Raw genomic sequence first — 17,104 nt, 5'->3', positions numbered from 1 at the left:
TTTTGTCAATGTGAAATTCGCATAGCATAATAGAAGCTTAATGAAAAAATAACCTTTGTTACATTTGGTAATGCAATATTATGATGAATAAAAATTTAAGTCCTACTTTAACTTTTAAATTTACTTCTTAATTGGTTTTTATGCTTAGCTTTAATTATAATTTAATTATAATTAGATTTATTGAACTTATGATATAAAACATGTTAAAATAGGTTTATGTATTTTTTTTTACCATAAATATTATCATTTTTAGTTATTTATTATTTTTCTTAATTACATGTTTTTTCTTATTTTTTTCTTTTTCATTATTTTATATTTCAATAGATACAATATTTGAAAGGTAAATTCTTGTGTTAAGAAGTGAACTTCAAACTTAATTCAACCATAGAAAACCGGCTTAAAGTCCACCCATTAATGTCTAAAGATGTATATACCTCGTGTAATAGAGACGTATTGGAAGTTTCGCATGGACTAAAGATAAGGTCAATTTATAGTATATAAGTGAATGCAAACTTCATCTTACAAGATTTTATGGAATTAAGTTAGACTTAAAGTCTACTTCTTAGCATCTTGTTTAACTTTAAACATTTCTTTAACTCATTGATATGTTTTAATAGCTTAAATACATCTATTGATTTTTTTTTAAAAAGAAAAAAAAAACTACAGAAAAACTGAAAACCATCATGTCATGCATTATTATTTTTTGGTCTCCTAGTTATCATCTTAATGATACAAAATCATATAAATGTAAAAATTACTTTTACAAAATTTTAAGTATAACATAGTATGTTTCTATTTTTATTTATTTTACTTACAATAAATATTATATTCAACTGTCCAAAAATAGCCACATAAATTAACAAATATGGGATAAAAGAATAGTATAAATATTACAATTTTAACTTGATAAAAACTAATATGATAAATGTCAATTATTGAATCTTATCATAAATTATTAAGTTTATCTAAATGTACGTCTTACAATATTAATAGTTTCTTCTTGATCATTTAAGTTGTAAATATTATTTGTTAATTATTTATATTAAAAATCTCACATTACCAACTAAACATAATCGCACTTATTAAGATAATATTAAAATCTTTCAGTATCTATCTTATTAAAGTTTATTGTGATGATGATACTTCCCCTGCTAAACTCTTATTATAAAATCATAATTTGTAAATAAGATGCAAATTTGATTTAGAGAGGTTCAAATCCGATAAGGGGCTTTTTACTTTTTTTTTTCAAAAGCAATAGTCTTTCTATTTGAAGGAAGAATAAAAAGATTCTTGCTATTTTTAAAAAGTTTCTATTTGTAATAAAAAAGAAAGTAATCGTAGATTTTCATTAGAATAAAGTAAAGTAATAAAAATGAAAAAGTGTAAAATTCTATAATGGAAAAATAAAAAAAAGTAAGTGGACCTAACCCGTTAAATTCTATTTATATCTACTATTCTGATATTCAAATTTGCCTACTAAGAATTACGATTGCGTTATCCATATTTAATATTTGATTCTTTCCCTAGTGTATAAAAACTAACTCAATAGTGTACACGAATACATATACATTGCTTGCATAGAAAATGATATTATATTTAATGCATCCGAAGATTACCGAAATTGAATATCATCCCTATTAAGTGTTACAAGTACATTTACTTAAACTAGCCTGAACTTCACTTCATATGAGGAAAATATTTATGGCATCAAAATATCACAAGAATTTATTATCATCCTTCCCAATGGCATTTAACCACAAAAGAGGGGCAAAAGGGCTGTATATATCAGTCATCAGGAAAACCAAGGAAACTGTTTATATGCTGGGCCACCGGTGTAGCATCACCTGGAGAGTAAGGAGAGAGAGAACTTAAATCCATATCAGCTATAGTTTGCTGTAGTGTTTGAGGACTGGCACAATACAGATGTTTTCTATCAGCAAGTTCTTCGGCTAGTTCACTTTGATGATTATCCATCAAATCTTCATTTACGACCACGATTAAAGGTTTGCCAAGCCGCAATGTCTCAAATATGCTACCGGACCCTGCATAAATTCGTAATTACAGTAAGTTACCAAGCCCCAAATAGAGATTACCTAACCCTTGACTTGACAATAACACAGCAGAGGTTACTTAAAGTTTCCACTTATTATGCATTGTTGTCCTTTTTCTCATGTGAATGATGTTCTCCCAGCTTAATCACAATACAACAACAAATTTAAGTGTTTTGTTTGATGAAAGGAATAGCATTGCTAGTAATGGAATAAACAACAGTGCCAACATCTCAAAATATCCATTTTAAATAAGATACAACAAAATGACTCCCGATACTCGTCAAATCCATTATAAATCTTGTGACTAATGAAGGATATACTGATATTGAATACTGTTAGGAAGCTAAAAGTATATAAGAGGAGTAAAGACCGAACGGTATATACCGAACGGTGGATATGAATGGAGGAATAGAAGAGGAGAACCGAAGCCGAGTGAAAATGTTGAAGTAATATCCAAACGGTAATGTGTTAACACTGAACGGTGTTGCATTGGAGGAGAGAGCTAATGACCGAACGGCTCAACAGCGGGGAAGTTTGTTAGTTGTTCGTAGAGAGAGAGAAAGTATAAATAATTACATAATAGGGGAAGAGGGATTATCATATATTTTCTTTTGGGTATAGACTAGGCATAATTGCCCGTGGAGGAAGATAGGCTTCCTTGGGGGAGATTACACTTGTAATTTTCTATACTTAGCAGAATCAATAATACATACATACTGTCAATTCGGTTGTTGGAGTGTTTGAGTGAGAAGAGAGCATATATTTAGGTTACTCGTATAAAGTAACCTAACAAATACTGTACAGCTGATGTGGGCAGCAATAAAGCAAATGAATGATTATTCTTTGCTTCTTTAAACCAATGTTACAGTAACACCCCGCTTAAATTCAGAGTAGTTAGAGTAATTTACCAAGCCTCAAACAATAAAAACTAATAGTTTTATAAACCAAGTTTGTGCTTGAAACAGAACATAAATTGGGGAAATCTAACATCAAATGGGCCCAAGGAATCAAGTAGGTCAGCCACTATTAATTAAGATGATGAGAATTGAGATCCAAGTGAATCAGGAAAGGATCCATTAATAATGGACTGGTGCTAGTAATCAATAAGAACATGTCATAGAAAATAACTGATTACGTGTTAGAAGTTTTGAATTAAAAACAGCATATCGGTTATTCAATAAAAAATCATTAGGAGTATATATTTGGTAGAAGGGTGTGTATAAAGGTAAAGTGTACTTAGAGACTACTCTACAATAACCAGTCTATTGCCATAATGTTCATCATGTCTGGCTGGGAAGGACACATACCTACAAATAGAAATTCATGAACATAAAGACTTGCAACAAAACATCTAGAAATAAACATTTCTTCATGCTTTCGGAGTTTAAGTGCTTGGTGGAAGCATCTTCTAGACAACTTGTAAAAGGAGTTCTCATATTTGTAAATCTTTCATGTGTGAAGTTAATCTCTTATAACAAGGTGTGCTTTTATTTGATATCCAATCGGTTTAGAATGAAACTGTTAGGTTCTTAGGTAGAGGAACCCAAGAAAACTACTGTAAAACACCAAAGCTCACTGAAAAGATCCTCCTATTGGTACCCAAAGTTGGACGGTGGTATGCAATAAAAATTCCTCCTATTGCTGATTTATCCCTATATTCTGAATTGATATCTATCAACTTCTTAGTTTCAAATGAAAGAGGTTCTCAAACATTAACCAAACACCATTCCCACAAAAACATTCGTCCTGAAAGCTGATTAATAATAGCAGAATATAGAACTAGGTACCAAGACAAAGTACATGATAACCTACCAATATAGACATAAGAATACACAAAAAAATCATGCAATAGACAAGTCTTAGCCAACATACCTGCGTGGCTAATGACAAGAGAAGCTGATCTGAGATGAGCTGCAATACTGGATGAAAAAGTGAAGTAGTCTACAGCCAAAGAAGCATCTCCTTCAGACTACAAATATAAAAGAAAAGGTTAATAACAAGAACGAAACACTTAGTAAAACGAGACTATAAAAAAGAGAAAAAATAAAGTCTACAAATTGTTATCCCTCTCCATCTTTTGAATTAGTTAAACTTTGTTGCATACAGTTACTAGATGTCAGTTTGCTTAAGTTGAGTTTGTTACACATATCCACACATATTTATCTTATAACCAAATGATATGTAAACCTTTCTTTCTGTTAGGATATTTATCCTATTTTATCATCATTATAGTGTGTCAAGGGTTACCCTATTTATCATGATTATATTGTGTCTAGGATTACCCTATTTATCATGATTATATTGTGTCTAGGGTTACCCTATTTATCATGTATTTGTGTATCAATTTATTCTTATAAATAGAAGATTGTGAGAGGGATCAATTAAGCCCTCAAGAATTATTTCTTTTCAATCTTAAGTTGGTATCAGAGCGGGTCGATCCCGCTCTGGTTTCTGTCTCGTAATATATATCTGTCCGGCGCCACAGTTCTTCGTCGCCCGCCGCTGCCCGCCGCTGCCCGCCGCTGCCCCGCTGCCCCGTCGGCCACCGTCAACCGTCGGCCACCGTCGTCCGTCGCCGGCCACCGTCCGGCCACCGTCGCCGCCGGCCACCGTCGTCCGTCGCCGGCCGCCGTTCACCGCCCGCCGTTGCCGGCCACCGTCGTCCATCACTGTCACAGTTTCCTTCGTCTAAACCCTTAGGGTTTTCTTGTTCCTCGCTAGTACTATTTGTCTTCTTCAGAGATGGCGTCTGGCAGTACTCTTTCCTTCTCTGGAAGTCCATCAATTACCTCCGAGAAGCTAAATGGAAAAAATTATCTATCATGGTCTGCTGCGTTGAAATGTGGTTCCTTGGCCAAGGGCATTATGACCACCTTGAGCGAGATGGAAGCCATGTGCCTACTGAAAAAGCTGATCAGTGGAAACAAGCAGATTTCCAGTTGTGTACCCTGTTATGGCAATCAGTGGAACCCAAACTTCTTGTATCTTTGAGGGCTTTCAAAACTTGTCACTCCTTTTGGAAGAAAGCCCAAAGCATTTATGCCAACGATATTCAACGTCTCTATGACACTACGAACAAGCTTGCATCTCTTAAAATGGCAGACCATGATATGGTGTCCTTCATGGCTGAAGCCCAATCTGCTGTCGAAGAACTTAGGATGTTTTTGGAAGTAGATCCATTAGAGGATATCAAAAAGAAACTAGACAAATTTTACATGGTGTTGATCCTTCGTGCCCTACATCCCGATTTTGATCATCTCAGAGATCAACTTCTAACTAGTCATGAGGTCCCTCTATGGAAACATTGACCACTCGCCTTCTGCGTGTCCCGGTATCTCAAACTCAAGAAGCGCATGAACTAGTGGAACCATCTGTCATGGTTGCCACACGAGGAAGAGGAGGACGTGGCACTAGAGGAGGAGGACGAGGAGGTCGGGGACGTACTCAATGCACATATTGTAAAAGGATGGGTCATACTCAAGAGAATTGCTACTCCTTACATGGTTTCCCTTCCAAAACCGCCAATATTTCGAAGACTGAAACTTCCACTTCGAAAACTGAAACCTCCACTTCTATGTTTTCTGAGGATGAATATCAAGAGTATTTAAGGTTAAAGTCTAACAGCTTGGCACAACCATCTCAATCTCCCAATACATCAACAGCCTGCGTTTCTCAATCTATGGAATGTCAAAATTCATGGGTAATTGACTCAGGTGCTTCTGATCACATTTCTGGTAATACCTCTTTGTTCTCATCTATTTCCTTTCGAGAAAAACCTCATTTCATAACCCTTGCAAATGGATCTAAAACTTCTTCCAAAGGAGTCGGTCATGTTTCTTTGTCTCCCTCCCTCAATCTCAACTCAGTCCTTTTTGTCCCTAATTGTCCTTTTAATTTAATTAAGCCAGTTGACTAAAATGTTAAATTGTTCAATAACCTTTGATCATAAATCTTTTGTTATACAGGAGCGTGGTTCGGGGAGACAGATTGGAGAAGGATATGAAGCTGGCGGATTATACCATTTTGGATCTCGTCCAAGGGTGTCTTGTGTTGCTGCTCCTAATCCTAAAGTGCTACATGATCGACTTGGCCATCCTCATTTGTCCAAATTAAAAAAGATGTGTCCTGAACTTAGTGGTCTCCAAACCTTAGAATGTGAGTCATGTCAATTAGGAAAACATGTTAGATCTTCCTTTCCTAAAAGGTCTCAATCAATATGTAATTCTAGTTTTTCCATCATCCATTCTGATATATGGGGACCTAGTCGTATCTCCTCCTTTGGTTTTAGATATTTTGTTACCTTTATTGATGAATATTCAAGATGTACTTGGGTTTATCTTATGAAAAATCGTTCTGAATTGTTAGCTATCTTTACATCCTTTTTGAATGAAATCAAGAATCAATTTGGTCAAGTAATCAAAATATTAAGAATGATAATGCAAAAGAGTATTTCTCATCCTCCTTTTCTGCCATCTTGAGTTCCCATGGTATCTTACATCAGTCTACTTGTCCTCATACACCACAACAAAATGGTATAGCAGAACGAAAAAATAGACACTTGGTTGAAACTGCTCGTACCCTTTTGCTTGGTGCCCATATTCCTGTCCATCACTGGGGGATGCCATCTTAACTGCATGTTATCTTATTAATAGGATGCCCTCCTCCTCTCTTGATAATAAAGTCCCTTTCTCCATTTTGTTTCCTAATGATCCTCTCTTTCATACATCTCCCCGAGTGTTTGGCTGTGTATGTTTTGTTCATGACATGTCTCCAGGTCTAGACAAACTCTCCGCTCGCGCTCTCAAATGTGTCTTCTTAGGCTATTCTCGACTTCAAAAAGGATATCGGTGTTACTCTCCTGAAACTAAGAAGTATTACATGTCTGCCAATGTCACATTCTTTGAACAGACTCCTTACTTCTCTCCATCTGTTCAGGATGTTTCTATCCTCCAGCAGTCCTTCCTATTCCAATGGCTGAGTCAAATAGCTCCACTGTCTCTGTCATTCCAAGTCTTGATCACAATCCTTCTACACCCGTTTCTCCACATACTGAGATCATCCCACACAGGCCCCAATGGATAGTCCACCTCCCCAAGACAATGGTGAATCTCCTACTTCAGATTCTTCTCCCTCGTCACCTCCTCCCACGCCTCCTGGTGCAAATGATTCAGCATGGCCTATTGCCCTCAGAAAAGGTACTCGTTCCACTCGGAACCCTCATCCCATTTATAATTTTCTAAGCTATCATCGATTGTCGCCCTCCTATTTTTCTCTTTTATCCTCAGTGTCCTCTGTTGTTATACCCAAGAATGTGAAAGAAGCACTTGATCATCCTGGATGGCGACAAGCTATGATTGCAGAAATGCAGGCTCTTGACCACAGTAATACTTGGGAGCTGGTGCCCCTTCCCCCAGGAAAAAAGGCGGTTGGTTGTCGATGGGTGTATGCAGTTAAAGTTGGCCCTGATGGTGAAATTGATCGGCTCAAAGCTCGGCTTGTTGCAAAGGTTACACTCAGGTTTATGGTCTTGATTATTGTGACACTTTCTCTCCTGTAGCCAAGATGACTACTATTCGTCTCTTCTTTGCCATGGCAGCCATTCGTCACTGGCCACTTCATCAATTGGATATCAAGAATGCCTTCCTACATGGTGATCTTGAGGAAGAAGTTTATATGGAGCAACCTCCTGGGTTTGTTGCTCAGGGGGAGTCTGGTATGGTATGCAAATTGCATCGATCTCTATATGGCCTCAAGCAATCCCCACGTGCTTGGTTTGGAAAGTTTAGCTCCATTGTTCAAAAATTTGGGCTTTTTTTTTTTTTTTTTCTTCTTTTTTTTTTGGGAAAATTTTTTTCTAAACGCAGTGAAGCAGACCATTCAGTTTTTTATTGTCATTCTTCTCTCGGGAAATGTGTTTACTTAATAGTATATGTTGATGATATTGTCATTACAGGAAATGATGCTGTTGGAATATCTCAACTAAAAGAGTACTTGTGTAGACATTTTCAAACCAAGGATCTTGGAAGTCTCAAATACTTCTTAGGCATTGAAGTAGCGCAATCAAAAGATGGAGTTGTAATCTCCCAAAGGAAGTATGCTCTTGATATATTACAAGAAACAGGCATGATTGATTGTAGACCGGTAGACAGTCCCATGGACCCAAACCAGAAATTAAGGACAGAAGAAGGTGAATTATTCTCCGATCCAGAGAGGTATAGGAGGCTGGTTGGCAAACTGATTTATCTCACTATTACAAGGCCAGATCTATCCTTTGCAGTTGGAGTGGTTAGTCAGTTCATGCAGGCTCCATGTGTTGACCATTGGAATGCTCTCATTCGCATTCTAAGGTATGTAAAGAAGGCTCCCGGGCAAGGATTGTTATATGAAGATAAAGGAAGCATTCATGTATCTGGGTATTGTGATGCAGATTGGGCAGGTTCACCTATTGATAGACGGTCTACAACAGGATATTGTGTTTTTCTGGGAGGAAACATTATTTCATGGAAAAGTAAGAAACAGAATGTAGTAGCTCGATCAACCGCAGAAGCCGAGTATAGGGCAATGGCATCATTAACATGTGAACTTATATGGGTGAAACAATTCCTTCAAGAGCTTAAATTTTGTGACATCCATACTATGAAGATGTATTGCGACAATCAAGCTGCTCTCCACATTGCATCAAATCCAGTGTTTCACGAGAGGACTAAACATATAGAAATTGATTGTCATTTTGTTCGTGAAAAGTTGTTGACCAAAGAAATATGTACTGAGTTTATTGGGTCAAACGATCAACTCGCAGATGTATTGACTAAGTCATTAAGGGGTCCTCGGATTGAGTTTATTTGTTCCAAGCTTGGTACATACAATTTGTATGCTCCAGCTTGAGGGGGAGTGTTAGGATATTTATCCTATTTTATCATCATTATAGTGTGTCAAGGGTTACCCTATTTATCATGATTATATTGTGTCTAGGATTACCCTATTTATCATGATTATATTGTGTCTAGGGTTACCCTATTTATCATGTATTTGTGTATCAATTTATTCTTATAAATAGAAGATTGTGAGAGGGATCAATTAAGCCCTCAAGAATTATTTCTTTTCAATCTTAAGTCTTTCAAGCAAGCTTGCAATGTTGGTTTAACAAATGAAGTGAGAATTTCACATCCCCTATCAGCACAAATTGATTTATAATTTAATTATTACAAAAGAAATTCTCAACCAAAAAATATCAAATGAGAAAACAGACGGAAAGAAATTATAAAGGGGAAAGTACCTTTGTGGGAAGATATGATCCTCGACCCATTTGAATAAAAAGGTGGGTGTATCCTTTTGCAAACAAGGCTTGTTTAACGATGTTAGAATCCACAGCTCTCACAAGAGCATCAAAACAGGTTGTCCCAACAGTCACAAAAACCACTCTTTTTTCTCATCACCAGCTTCATCGTTCCCCATTTAGCTACACCCACTTGTTTCAATTCAATTATAGTCCTCCCTCCGTTGTGCTGACATCAGAAGCAACTAGCCTTAAAGAGAATTTATTATATCATTAAACAAAACATGCCAATGAACAAAAACTATCCAGTTTAAACTGAGAAACTACCCTTCTGAACATTGTGCAAGAAATTGAAGTTAGAGATAAGCAATGGATTTGCTTTTCTTCTAGGTTGAGTATCTTCTGGGTTGGAAAACTGGGCTTAGGTCTTGCTAAATTTAACATTTTATATCAAAATATATTTAAACTATAAATATTATTAATTATTAATATTAATAATTCTCCAATTTTTTTAAAAGTATTATTATTTACTAATTTAATATTTCATATTAAAGTTAATTTTATATTGACATTAACTATAAATTGTTGAAATAATTTGTCTTGATTACTTGTTTAGATAGGCTAAGTAGTATGTCCTTGATAGGGGAATAAAAGTATATGTGAGGAAAAATAAAGGCGGAAGGAGAGAGTGTCTGTTAAAAATTAGTTAGAGGGAAAGGGGAGTATAAATAAGAATTAGTGGTATAGGGGGGGCATGAGATTAGTAATTGTTGTTGACTGGAACATTAGTCCAGTGGAGGGAGATCGGGTAAGGAATTACTATACAATTGTATTCTTGGTTCATTGAATAAGAGAAGTATATTCAGAGAAGTATAATCTGTTGGTGTGGTTTATTTGCTTTCTTGACTTCTTGATTTAAGAAGTCCAACAGTCCTAGAAAGCTAGTTTGGTTATTAGTATTAATTACCTAGATATTGTCTTTTCTAGTACAACACTCTTGGTATTACTTAAGATTAAAAAAGAGAGAAAATATATTATGGAGGGCTTACAAGATTCATTCACACAGTCCAGATTCAGAAATGCAGTTTAATAAATCACTTCCACACAGCAATAACATATATTAGACTAAATATTAAGCACGCATCACATCACCAAATTCTGCAATTTATGTCATAACACATACAGTATCAATTTTAGTAACTGTCCAGCAGCCCAGCACCCAAAATTTACAGTGTTACACGTTGAAAATGCTCACAACCAACTTAACAAAGTCAAACAGATTTCCCAGCCACTACGGCGTTTCATCAGCCCAAAAACATTGTATATTCACAAACAAATTAGTCAGGTACAATGCCTTTCTCATTATACATCATTAAACATTCTTATTCAACCCATAATCACTCCTAACAGTACTGAAACAATTTAGCAACATATGCAGCAGTTTCACGCAGCCAAGGGTTTCATACAAGATGAACATCCAATAACACCGTTAGAGGCACATGGCATTCCCTCCCATTCACTTATTTTCAGACATACAATACCCTGCCCTCACGTTAATTCCCCTTTTAATCCCAGTACTCATGCTCAACTTAAACACTTGTTCCTTTTTACTCTTTACAGCTATATATACTTATTGAGAGTGTCTAACAATATTGAATTTCAAACCTGAACCACTTTACCATTCGAAAATATATTTAGACCAACCTAGACACATACAGAATCAGTAACTTATGCACACAATTAATCAATTCTGGAAATTTACAAAACATCGCAGTTCATACTAAACACAACAATTCATCACTCAAAGGTCTGAACATACAGTTTTCCACTCGTGTTTATAAAATTACCGTCCGATTATACAAACCCTTTCCAAGCATTCATTCATCACCATGATTCACAGCTTCAAACAACAAAATACCCATTATCTCTCTACCCTTGAACATACATGGTTTTTCCCTTTTTTTCCAGATAAAGACAATGTTCATGTATGAAGATAGCATCACGGTAGCTATCAGCCCAAAAACAGTTTCCATTGACTTAGGATTATTCTTCACTATCTAACGTCATACATAATATCAGTGCATAAATCCAAGATCTCATTCAATCCTACTTCAAATTATTATAATTCATCATGCATTTTACAAAATAGATTTTTAATACAGATCACATATTCAACCAATTAGTGATGCTATTTACATGTATATATCTCAGTCTTCACCTATACAACTTATCAGACCAGATAAACACAAAAAAAATGCCATGGTTCCGCAATCATCAAACAATATCATAATTCATCCAACATTCACAGGTATTACAGAGTTTATTTCACGCAGAGCAGCATTCAATTATCATTCTAACAGAGTCTAAATTTTCCCTTCAAAGCTAAAGCTAAATCATCATAGAATCATAATTTACCGTTTTAACTTCATTCTAGAGGGCTTAATTGATCCCTCTCACAATCTTCTATTTATAAGAATAAATTGATACACACGTATATGATAAATAGGGTAACCCTAGAAACAATATAATCATGATAAATAGGATAATCCTAGACATAATATAATCATAATAAATAGGATAACCTTGACACAAAATAGGATAAATATCCTAACAATTCTAACACACAAAGATTCATGTTATCCTTGACCGAATCAGAACAGATATCCATAATCAATTTGTATAACTTATATCTAGATTAACTCAATCACTAAAGTCCAGACAGTCCATTCAAAGTGCATCCAGTTCAGATAACTAACTCCTAACTTCATAATGCGCATGCATTCACCAACTTCATAAAACATGAACTCATAATCCTTATTTTACTATCTCAGATTTCATAGGTGAAACAGAGCATCTAACACATCCTTTCCAAAACCCAAATACCACTCACATACCAATTAATATACTAACGGAATCAAATCATCAGCACCCTATTTTCATTTCCACCCAACATACAATTATATCCTTCCCACATCACATTATACCGAAGGAACATCAACAGGGAAAATGCATATCATACCACATACAAGCAATCAATCAAAACCAAAATAGCTTCCCATACCTGGAATTGGTTCTTCCTCACAGCAACCCGCACTTCTACCGAGCTTACAGCACGCGCCTCTCTCTCGGAATCTCTCTCTCACTCTTTTCTAGAGATGCTTGCTTTGGTGCCTCTACCATTTCCACTCTGGCCCTTTTTATAAGCTTCCTCTATCCCCCACCATAAAACCTCTGAACCCTACCATTAACCTTACCAACCTCGGATTCCCTCTTCTCCATAACTCATCTTGAAACCGCACCTCCTTCCTCCTAAATTCACTATTTCCGTTTCTCTCCCGGAGCATTAATTGCTTCCTCACCCTGCTCTCTCACGCCGGTACTCCCCTAACCCTAGGTTTTACAAATAGAAAAAAGAAAAAGTAGAAAGAGAAGAGAGGAGTAGTATCGGAAGAAGGAGAGAAGAGAAGAAAGATTGAGCCTCAATGCTCTCGACCCTGGCTACCTTCGTTAGCTTATGGGCTTCGTGACCAGCCCAAAATAACCGAAGCAACGTAAAAAAAATAAGAGTGGCTTCCTGCACTACCACACAGTGCTCTCTACACCTCCCCATTTCTTTTTTACCTTTCCGTAAATTTTTAATTTCTCATTTTACTTTCATCAACATCCAACATTTCATTAAATTTCATTAATAGTTTTCACCACTATATGAATGCACCCTCCCACCCCATTACTATTGTCACATGTTAATATTATTGTTAAAGGTTATTATCTTGATATCAATTTAGTCAAAATATATATATATATATATATATATATATATATATATATATATATATCTATTTAGTTTCAATTTTTTTAAAAATAGAGTAACATTGTCCTTCTTCAAATTGAAACAAAATTTATTATTTATATAAATCTTAAATTGATATTTTTATAAAAATTTAGATATTAAAATCATGATTAAGAAATCATAGGTTAATAATGTATAATAATATAATATACTAACAAAATTATCAAATCATATATCAAAAATATATAATAATGTAATTTATTAAAAAATTACTTTTAATAAAATATCAATGTAAGATTTATAAAATAATAAATTTTATTTAAATTTGAGGAAGATAATATTACTCCATTTTGAAACAAATTGAGGATAAACTGAATCAATAAAATAAATATAAGAACAAAATTGAATTCAAGACAATGATACTGATACTTGATAGAACTACTTGATAGAACCCTTCCATCTGACTTAACACATGACAACACAAATTTGTTAGTAATTTTTCAAAAAAATCCTAATTAAAATACTTTTCCAAAAATAATTATACAATTGAAATTTTTTTAAAAGTAAAAACTAACTTAATACAGACTCTCACCATATTGAGTATTAAATGTTGATAATGGTTCCATAGTTGACAATCTATTAGTTAAAAGATTCAAAAATATTTCAGAGAAATAATCTAAAACACATACAAATTTAAACGACAAAAATAATCTAAAAACATTTAAGATAAACAATGAGAAATGTGAAATATTACAATTTCCAACTAGTTGGTTGTTGAATTATAAATTATCTTAGAAGACATTCTCTACCTTTTTAATGTTCAAAGGTTCTAAAAAATATAATGAAGTTAAAAGGAAAAGGAATTAGAGTGCTTCACTTTTTTCTTTGCATCTCACCGTTTTCTCCCTACACTTCCAATTTTTTAAATAATGGTAGATTTGCCCCCAATTGACAAGTTAGGAATCTTTGACCATTATCAGGTTCTTCTCTCTCAAATTTTCATATTAAAAAAACCCTAGCATCATCATGCACCTCCACGCCTCATTCTTCTTCCTCCGCGAGAGTTCTCAATCTTTTTCTTCCCTTTGTTTTCGTTTGTTTTCCTCTGTCTTCATTTGCTCGGTGCATGCTACAATGGTTGCAGGTGATTATCGTTGTTTGTGGCGTCCTGTTGGAGGTGCATCTTGTCTTCCTCGTGTAGCAAACGTATTCGTCGTCCCGATTGAGGTAATGCTCCTTTCTCCCTTTCTCTTTCTAATTATATTGTGTTGATTGAAATGCGTAATGGATTGATGATTTGGAGTGATGAATAGTGAGATTAAGAAGAGGGGATGATGAATTGCGTCGAAACATATTTTGAATGTTGGCAAAAACGTTAACCAATATTCGAAAGTCGTTAATACCTTCAATGACTTTCGAATATCAATTAACGTTTTGCATCACTCCAAACCACTCATCCATTATATATTTCAATCAACACAATACAATTAGAAAGGAGAAAAGAGAAATGAAGGTTACTTCTACCGGGACGATGAATAGATTTTGTTGCAGGAAAAAGACGAAATGTTGTAGCGCCGCACCACTAACAGGATGCTACAAACAAAGAAAACCACCAACGACTAATGCAACGACGTTGTCGACCATACACGAAACAACTGAGGGTCGAAGAAGACAAACTAAAATGAAAGAGAAGGAGAATGAGAAAACCAATAACTCTTGCGAAGGATGAACAATGAGACGTAAAAGTGTTGGGTGATGCTAGGTTTTTTTAATAAAAGAATATGAGAGAAGAATTTGAGAATAGTCAAAGCAACTACCTATTTGAAAAATTGGAAGCACAGAAGTGAATGGTGCATCAAGAGGCACTCTCAAAACAATATACCAAACCATTACAAATATAATAACAGAGCAACTAACTATACCTAAAACGGTTTAGAAATCTATATAGTTTCCAAAGGCATTTCAAAATTTGTCAACCAAAAATCATAATACCACATTGTCAGATGAAACATTTTACCATTACATTAATTACTAATCAACCTTAATCGGAAAAAAAACATGTTACCATGTCCTTTAACTCCCATATTCTTTAGGCCACAAAAGTTTATACGATAAATGTTGGAATATAAATTGATTTTGTGTTTTAGGTCTAAGAGATAAAAGCCCAAGATTAGAAAAGGCCCAAATAGAATTCTATAAAATCCTATTTGAAAGGATTCTAGAATGATCTACAAAAAAATCTAGGGATGCTTATCCATAAGATGTTTCTAGACAAGTTTAAAATTATATGAATGTTTTAAAAACCCTTAGATGAATGTGGTGTGACAAGATCCTAGTTAAGTAAGTGCCACTAGTATAAATAGAAGATGGTTGTAACTTGTATTATTTGTAATTAAGTCAAAAAAAATTTAAAGGCATTCAATACAACAAATCTTTCCTTCTCTCAAAATCTTCCAAACTTTCCCAATTTTTAAACCCTTCCTTCAAGTCTTTAAAATTTTCTCCCAAAAATAACTACAACGAACCATTTTAAACTCAACAAATTACAAAACATGCAAACTATGAAAACCATAAACTTAGTGTTTGGAGCACATAAAAAGGAACATATAATAAAAAAATTTATAAAAGGAAATATGAAAATCATGAAAACCTTAAAGATAGTTTTCGAAGCACACAGAAAGGATACTCTAAACAATAGAACTTCAAAATTCTAGACTTCGTAACAGTACAACTTACAAAAATTCATAGAACAATTGAACCGCAGAAGACCTTCAAGCAACATTTATTAAGCACTTCAAGCACAATGGATAAACAAAAACCAGTTACCCCAATGAAAGAGACAAAATAGGAAAATAAAAGCCTATTTATTCAACACTTGAACATAAACACAATATTGGCACCGATAACAACACAAACGCCATAAATAATCGAAAAACCATAATAAAAAAATAAATAATCGAAAAACCATTGTAGAGCTTTGTAGAAATGGTGTTAAGGAACATCTAACCTTATGAACTTTAATGGAAACCTCATAAATTTTAGGAAGAAAACAACCTAAACCCCAATATACATTTATCATTGATGTGCGGAGATTTCGAATCAGATTTTTTCATCACATATTTCATCCAGTCAGAGTTGGGAGAAGAAAACACCAGCAGGAAAGGTAAAAATACAGAAGAACAAAAAAGACCCCGGAATGTGAAGGCCAATCTGGTCACTTCCAATTTTCGGAAAAACAAAAAGACAATATAAACCAATATAAAACAAAAGTTCCAAAACAATAAAGAAGGACAAATTTGCCATTTTACACTGGTTAGTTTAAAAAAAAGCAGAATAAAAGCTTCCATAAATGACTAAAAACCCATTCCAACGAATACACGACGTTTTACGTGAATGGGTATTTTGGAAAGCAAAAATGTTAAATGACAAAATAAACGATCCAGAGAGACAGATGACCCCTTACATTCTCGGGATGGAAAAATGTGGAATGACAAAAAAACAATAAAAGAAAGAATAAGTGTCAAAAGATGAATAGTGAGTATTTCTGGACTTTTCACATTACTTCTTTGTGATTTATATATGTATCAAACTTCCATAGCTTCATTTTTCTGCTTCTTGATCGGACTAGCTACTACTTTGAACTTCATGATTTCCATAAAGAAATTAGTCAAAAATAAAATATACACTGTATGATTTAGAATTTATTTTTAGATTCAAAAGTTATAGATTATAGGATCTAAAATATATAAATTTTATATTTAAAACACTTAAAATGAATTGCAAAAAATTTGTAATAACCTTCTAAATTGAGAAAGAGGCAAATGCAAATGAAAACAAGGAGACAAAACAAGAGCCTAAGGATATATAAATTTAAAAGTTGTAAAATCGTTCCTCCAGTGGTTGGATAGATTTAAACTGAGATCAATAAGTTTAATAATTTTTGTCTGAATTATCAAATTTGTAGAATCGGTGAAATTTAACGAACAC

At 34.3% G+C, this 17,104-nt stretch overlaps 2 pseudogenes across 1 annotated transcript; one reads left to right on the top strand and one right to left on the bottom strand.

The window, feature by feature from the left end:
• Positions 1-1,573: 1,573 nt before the first annotated feature.
• On the bottom strand, positions 1,574-9,521 carry LOC148193388 (uncharacterized; annotated as a pseudogene). The gene is made up of 3 exons (XR_015781842.1): positions 9,328-9,521; positions 3,924-4,020; positions 1,574-2,042 (listed from the first exon to the last, which is right to left on the bottom strand). The product of XR_015781842.1 is annotated as an uncharacterized LOC148193388 (transcript).
• Positions 9,522-14,251: 4,730 nt separating this feature from the next.
• Positions 14,252-17,104, top strand: part of LOC148193387 (uncharacterized) — a 5,131-nt pseudogene continuing 2,278 nt past the window's right edge.

The sequence above is a fragment of the Vigna umbellata genome, chromosome 9 (genome assembly GCF_029865625.1).
Source record: "Vigna umbellata cultivar VRB3 chromosome 9, Vumbellata_1.0, whole genome shotgun sequence".
In the NCBI taxonomy this organism is placed as follows: domain Eukaryota; kingdom Viridiplantae; phylum Streptophyta; class Magnoliopsida; order Fabales; family Fabaceae; genus Vigna; species Vigna umbellata.
Note: the sequence above shows the minus strand (reverse complement) of the source record. Positions and strands in the feature narration are given on the sequence as shown.